At 41.9% G+C, this 7,306-nt stretch overlaps 1 long non-coding RNA gene across 2 annotated transcripts; it reads left to right on the top strand.

Annotated features, from left to right (window-relative positions):
- Positions 1–1,231: 1,231 nt before the first annotated feature.
- On the top strand, positions 1,232–5,453 carry LOC111958667 (uncharacterized). 2 transcript variants are annotated; one of them, XR_011474895.1, is made up of 4 exons: positions 1,232–1,357; positions 1,732–1,813; positions 5,107–5,261; positions 5,372–5,453. It is a non-coding gene; the product is annotated as an uncharacterized lncRNA (long non-coding RNA). The 2 variants fall into 2 exon arrangements; XR_011474894.1 differs by having other exon boundaries at positions 1,237–1,813.
- The last annotated feature ends 1,853 nt before the right edge of the window (positions 5,454–7,306 follow it).

The raw sequence follows: 7,306 nt of genomic DNA, 5'->3' as shown, positions 1-7,306 counted from the left end.
CAATGGACATTAGACCGGTGGAAATCTATCCTTTGGTCTGATGAGTCCAAATTTGCGATTTTTGGTTCCAACCGCCATGTCTTTGTGAGATGCAGAGTAGGTGAACGGATGATCTCTGCATGTGTGGTTCCCACCGTGAAGCATGGACGAGGAGGTGTGATGGTGTGGGAGTGCTTTTCTGGTGACACTGTCTGTGATTTATTCAGAATTCAAGCCACACTTAAACAGCTTGGCTACCACAGTATTCTGCAGCAATACACCATCCCATCTGGTTTGCGCTTAGTCCCACTATCATTTGTTTTTCAACAGGAAAACACCTCCAGGCTGTGTAAGAGCTATTCGACCACAAAGAAGGAGAGTGATTGAGTGCTGCATCAGATGACCTGGCCTCCACAATCACCCGACCTCAACCCAATTGAGATGGTTTGGGATGGACCTCAGAGTGAAGGAAAAGCAGTCAACAAGTGCTCAATATATGTGGGAACTCCTTCAAGACTGTTGGAAAAGCATTCCAGGTGAAGCTGGTTAAGATAAAATATATTTAGATTTGTTTCACACTTTTTTGGTTACTACATGATTCCATATGTGTTCATAGCTTTGATGTTTTTATTTTACCTTTATTTAACTAGGCAAGTCAGTTTTAAGAACATATTCTTATTTTCAATGACAGCCTAGGAACAGTGGGTTAACTGCCTTGTTCAAGGGCAGAATGACATATTTTTACCTTGTCAGCTCGGCGATTTGATCTTGCAACCTTTCGGTTACTAGTCCAACACTCTAACCACTAGGTTACCTGACGCCATTATTCCATAATGTAGAAAATAGTCAAAATAAAAGCCCTTGCATGAGTAGGTGTGTTCAAACTTTCTGGTACTCTATGCAACATTAAGATTGGATTTTTTGCATTTATAGCAATGGTTTTCAACTGTACTGCAGGGATGGAATGTAAGTTGCAGAAAATTAAAGTTGTGGTGGATGCTACAGAGGTATTTGGGTGTATGAGACTTAACGTCAGAAGAGTTACAGGGTGTATTAAGTGGTGGTGACCTGTCCTTTCAGGCTGTTGGCCTGAGGTAGGCCTAGATAGATTTAAATAGTGGAGTAGGGTGGTGAGTGTAGGGTTAGATGGTAGGGTATTTGGTGTTTTGTTTTTATTTTGTATTTACAAGCAAAGTATAAGGGAGTTATACTCCAGTCTAGTAGGTGGCGGTAATGCAACATTTATTAGATGCCAACTGCCGTTAAACCTCGTCGAAGAAGAACAAGAAGTTTAGCCTTTTCCGGGGTCGTGCTGAATTTACCTCATGGTTCAATAGAACTGTGAAAACGTTTTTATTTATCCCGTTTGAACAACGATGTGAGTCTAGATAACCAGACGAGGAAAAATAATTAGTTCCATTACTCCGGTCGTTGTTTATGATTTCATTTACAGCCCTTATTAGCACAGTAACGTTAATAACTTGCATTCAAGTGTAAATGTTCTCTTAAAACTACCTAACTTAGCTGCGATATCTTGTTAGATTTCGTCAGCTTAACCCAAGCTGAACTTTGACAGAGCAGTATTTTTTTGCAGACTTCCAAACGGAATGTGTATATTATATTTGAGAAAATAGTGTATTTTGTGCATTACTGTTCAACTATCTAATACTTAAATGTTGACACCTGAGACTGAAGACCTGCCAAATGCAGTGTAATATAGCTAGCTAGCTAACATGTTCATTTCTTTGGAAGTAAATGGCAGAAACTGCTCAGGAAAAGAGCCGTGGACTGAAGTTTGCAGGGCAACAGCTACTGTGTCATGGCTGGGAACAAGGTAAAGTTAATGTTAGATTTTCAGAAATGTATTTAGTAACAGTATAGTCAATTAATGATGGACATTCTGTTAGCTAATGAACATCGATTACAGCCAGCAGTTTCTCAAATCAAAGTTTATTTGTGACGTGCGCCGAATACAACAGGTGTAGTAGACCTTACAGTGAAATGCTTACTTACAGGCTCTAACCAACAGTGCAATTTCTAAGTTAAAAAAAGGTATTGGGTGAACAATAGGTAAGTAAAGAAATAAAAACAACAGTGAAAAACAACAGTAGCAAGGCTACTATATCAAGTGTAACGTTATACATATGACAGCTTGAACTTGCTTGTAAATTACATTAGTAGGCAGGGCAAACCCCTTTTGCTGATTTCTGGAATATCATCAAAATAAATCCATCACAGCACGTTTTTTGGACTCATTCAGCAGTTGTTACCAGATTTTAAGTACAATACCATTGGAAATGAATGTTGAAAGTTCAATTTATATTCCTAAAACTTGTGTTAAATGGTGCTGGCTAAATTGGATAAATAGCCCAATGTCAAAACAGTTTTAAAGTGTCATAATCAATACCCAATATGCAGAAACAGTTTGATTTCTTGTAAACCTAAACATAAAATGTACTATCATATATGTGCAACAATTAGTCATCATATTACTTGTATTTTTTTATGCACCAAAAACTCTGTTTTGACAGGTGGCAATAAATCACTGATATCGATTAGGGGGGAAATCCGATATGTGCTGTTGAAACTAAAAACACTGGAGATATTTTTACATCACTGGTTAGAGAACATCCTGTAGAAGACAGTGGGCTACATTGGGGTGATTCATTTTGATATGGGGGTTGCCAAAACAGAAAAAGAAACCCAACACTTATTTGTCAATCCCTCCTATCTAAAACCACATGGAATAGTGTGTACATCACTGGTTAGAGGACAATTTGTAGAAGACTGCTAGCTACATTTTGAAGTGTTGAACAGGGGGCAAATGTTTGGAGTGTAGCGCTGTTTAAACTAACACTATTCAAAGGCCACACAGAATCTTGGAATAACCTGTATATGGTTGGTCAGATGAGAACTTGTAGAAGGCTGATATCTATATTTTGGAATGTCGGATGTTGATTTCCCGAGAGCTGCAATCACGAAAAAGGGAACAAACCACTAAACGTTAACTTAAACAAATCACCACGTTTGGGTTATCACGAACCATAGGATATCAACAGTGACAACGATTGGCAGATATAAATTATAGTTTGATTGTCAAATCCATTGGTGTGTGTCCAGCAACTTTTTTATAGAGACTGCCCCAAATTTTTCGTGCCATTTCATTAACGCCGCGTTCTGCGCATCCCAGCACGTTTGACGATCAGCGGTACAAAACCAAATATATTGATCTGTTTTAAGTAATCAATCTTATGTCATCGTGATGACTATATTCTTTTATACTAACATCACCAATCTGAGGTAAAAGGATATGTAATTCCACTAAATAAGCACAGCAAAAAAAGAAACATCCCTTTTTCAGGACCCTGTCTTTCAAAGATAATTCATAAAATCCAAATAACTTCACAGATCTTCATTGGAAATGATTTAAACACTGTTTCCCATGCTTGTTCAATGAACCAGAAACAATTAATGAAAATGCACCTGTGGAACGGTCGTTAAGACACTAACAGCTTACAGACAGTAGGCAATTAAGGTCACAGTTATTAAAACTTAGGACACTAAAGAAGCCTTTCTACTGACTGAAAAACACAAAAAGAAAGATGCCCAGGGTCCCTGCTCATCTGTATGAACGTACCTTAGGCATGCTGCAAGGAGGCATGAGGCCTGCAGATGTGGCCAGGGCAATAAATTGCAATGTCCGTACTGTGAGACGCCTAAGACAGCGCTACAGGGAGACAGGACAGACAGCTGATCGTCCTCGCAGTGGCAGACCACGTGTAACAACACCTGCACAGGATCGGTACATCCGAACATCACACCTGCAGGACAGGTACAGGATGGCAACAACAACTGCCCGAGTTACACCAGGAACGCACAATCCCTCCATCAATGCTCAGACTGTCCGCAATAGGCTGAGAGAGGCTGGACTGAGGGCTTGTAGGCCTGTTGTAAAGGCAGGTCCTCACCAGACATCACCGGCAACAACGCCGCCTATGGCGATCCGGTGGGTTTGCTGGACCAGACGGGACTGGCAAAATTGCTCTTCACTGACGAGTCGTGGTTTTGTCTCTTCAGGGGTGATGGTCGGATTCACGTTTATCGTCAAAGGAATGAGCGTTATACCAAGGCCTGTACTCTAGAGCGGGATCAATTTGGAGGTGGAGGGTCCGTCGTGGTCTGCGGCGGTGTGTCACAGCATCATTGCCTGCAGTGACGACAAGCTCAGTTTCAATCTCAACGCTGTGCGTTACAGGGAAAGACGTCCTCTTCTCATGTGGTACCCTTCCTGCAGGCTCATCCAGACATGACCCTCCAGCATGACAATGCCACCAGCCATACTGCTCGTTCTGTGCGTGATTTCCTGCAAGACAGGAATGTCAGTGTTCTCCATGGCCAGCTAAGAGCCCGGATCTCAATCCCATTTAGCACGTCTGGGACCTGTTGGATCAGATCGGAGGGTGAGGGCTAGGGCCATTTTCCCCCAGAAATGTCCGGGAACTGGCAAATCTGGTGCAGTCCATGAAAAGATTCATTGCAGTACTTAATGCAGCTGGTGGCCACACCAGATACTGTTACTTTTGATTTTGACCCCCCCCCCCCCTTTGTTCAAGGACACATTATTAATTTTCTGTGGAACTTGTTCAGTTTGTCTCAGTTGTTGAATCTTGTTATGTTCATACAAATATTTACACATGTTTACTCAAAATAAACGCAGTTGACAGTTAGAGGACGTTTCTTTTTTTGCTGAGTTTATTATGGGTTGAAAATGCAAGCTTGTAAGGTAGTAACAAAATGTCCACATTAGGGAAATTAGTGCAATATTCAATATGGCAAAATAATTAAACATGTCAATTTAAGATGATTGTGTATGTTGCCCACTCAAACTATTGCAACAATGACATCTATTTCTCACAAATTTAATGATTTAGTGTAAAAAAAAAAAAGCTCTCAAACACAATTTAACCGTGCGTTCTAGACTAGAGCCTCTTTGTCTGTGCAGTAGCCTGAATGTTTGATGTCACTACTAGTAGTAGTTGCCAGTTGTATCTAATTATGTGTTATGAATGGTAACTAGATCTAATGTTCTTAGTCTACCACTAATAGAAGACCCCTCACTGTTCACAGGTAAAGGTCTTGGTCGGCAGGAGAATGGTATATGTGAGGCTATCATAGTGAATGTGGCAAGGGAGGGATGGGACATTGTCAAGGGGAGCAGTTCACCTTCCATTGGTGGGATCATGTCTTCAACAAAGCATCTTCTAGCCTGGAAGTGGAATCTGGTGAGTTACGTCCTCAGAAGGGGTGTGTGAAATGAGAGTATTTAACCACGCATACACACATTCACCCACTTGCATTGGGCCTAGGCTACATCTCCACCTTTCTGTTCTAGAATGGTGTGCAGGTGAAGAAGTTGGTTGAGGAGGAAGGAATGATCTCCAACAAGCAGCCAACGAAAGCTGGGAAGAGAAACTGGTGGAGTGTCCGTGCTCTTTCCATGACAGACTGACCAGGTGAAAGCTATGATCCCTTATTGATGTCACTTGTTAAATACACTTTAATCTTGTAGATGAAGATGAGAGAGACAGTTAAAGAAGGTTTTAAGCCTAGAGACATTTGAGACATGGACTGTGTGTGCCATTCAGAGGGTGAATGGGCAAGATTTTTTGAAAGTTGCCTTTGAATGGGTATGTAGTAGGTGCCAGGTGTACCGTTGTTTTCAAGAACTCTGCTGTTTTTTTTAATACTCAACATTCTGTGTTATCAAGAATATTCACTGGACACAACTGTGGATGCATTGTCACATGGGGCCAGCATCCCTGTTGAACACGCATTTGTAGAGTCCACTTTCTGACAAATTGAGGCTGTTCTGAGGGCAAAATGGGTGCAACTTAATATTTGGAAGGTTTCCTAATGTTTGTACACATTAGTGTATTAGATTATATTAAAATATACAGTGGGAGAAACAAGTATTTGATACACTGCTGATTTTGCAGGTTTTCCTACTTACAAAGCATGTAGAGGTCTGTAATTTTTATCATAAGTACACTTCAACGGATCAAAGCTTGCTGAAATTCACATTGAAGTAATTAATTTGCTTTATATATACATATAGTATTTGATCACCTACCAACCAGTAAGAGAATTCCGGCTCTCACAGACCTGTTAGTTTTTTCTTTAAGAAGCCCTGCTGTTCTCCACTCATTACCTGTATTAACTGCACTGTTTGAACTCGTTACCTGTATAAAAGACACCTGTCCACACTCAATCAAACAGACTCCAACCTCTCCACAATGGCCAAGACCAGAGAGCTGTGTAAGGACATCAGGGATAAAATTGTAGACCTGACAAGGCTGGGATGACATAGGCAAAGCAGCTTGTAAGAAGGCAACAACTGTTGGCGCAATTATTAGAAAATGGAAGAGTTCAAGATGATGGTCAATCACCCTCGGTCTGGGCTCCATGCAAGATCTCACCTCATGGGCATCAATGATCATGAGGAAGGTAAGGGATCAGCCCAGAACTACACAGCAGGACCTGGTCATGACCTGAAGAGAGCTGGGACCACAGTCTCAAAGAAAACCATTAGTAACACACTACGCCGTCATGGATTAAAAATCCTGCAGCGCACGCAAGGTCCCCTGCTCAAGCCAGCGCATGTCCAGGCCCGTCTGAAGTTTGCCAAATGACCATCTGGATGACCCAGAGGAGGAATGGAGAAGGTCATGTGGTCTGATGAGACAAAAATAGAGCTTTTTGGTCTAAACTCCACTCGCCGTTTTGGAGGAAGAAGAAGGATGAGTACAACCCCAAGAAACCATCCCAACCGTGACGCATGGAGGTGGAAACATCATTCTTTGGGGATGCTTTTCTGCAAAGGGACAGGACGACTGCACCGTATTGATGGGAGTGGATGGGCCATGTATCGCAAGATCTTGCCCAACAACCTCCTTCCCTCAGTAAGAGCATTGAAGATGGGTCGTGGCTGGGTCTTCCAGCATGACAACCACCCGAAACACACAGCCAGGGCAACTAAGGAGTGGCTCCGTAAGAAGCATCTCAAGGTCCTGGAGTGGCCTAGCCAGTCTCCAGACCTGAACCCAATAGAAAATCTTTGGAGGGAGCTGAAAGTCCGTATTGCCCAGGACAGCCCCGAAACCTGAAGGATCTGGAGAAGGTCTGTATGGAGGAGTGGGCCAACATCCCTGCTGCAGTGTGTGCAAACCTGGTCAAGAACTACAGGAAACGTATGATCTCTGTAATTGCAAACAAAGGTTTCTGTACCAAATATTAAGTTCTGCTTTCTGATGTATCAAATACTTATGTC

This window comes from Salvelinus sp. IW2-2015, linkage group LG35 (assembly GCF_002910315.2).
Source record: "Salvelinus sp. IW2-2015 linkage group LG35, ASM291031v2, whole genome shotgun sequence".
NCBI classification, from domain to species: Eukaryota; Metazoa; Chordata; class Actinopteri; order Salmoniformes; family Salmonidae; genus Salvelinus; species Salvelinus sp. IW2-2015.
This window is presented reverse-complemented; position numbering and strand designations above follow the sequence as displayed.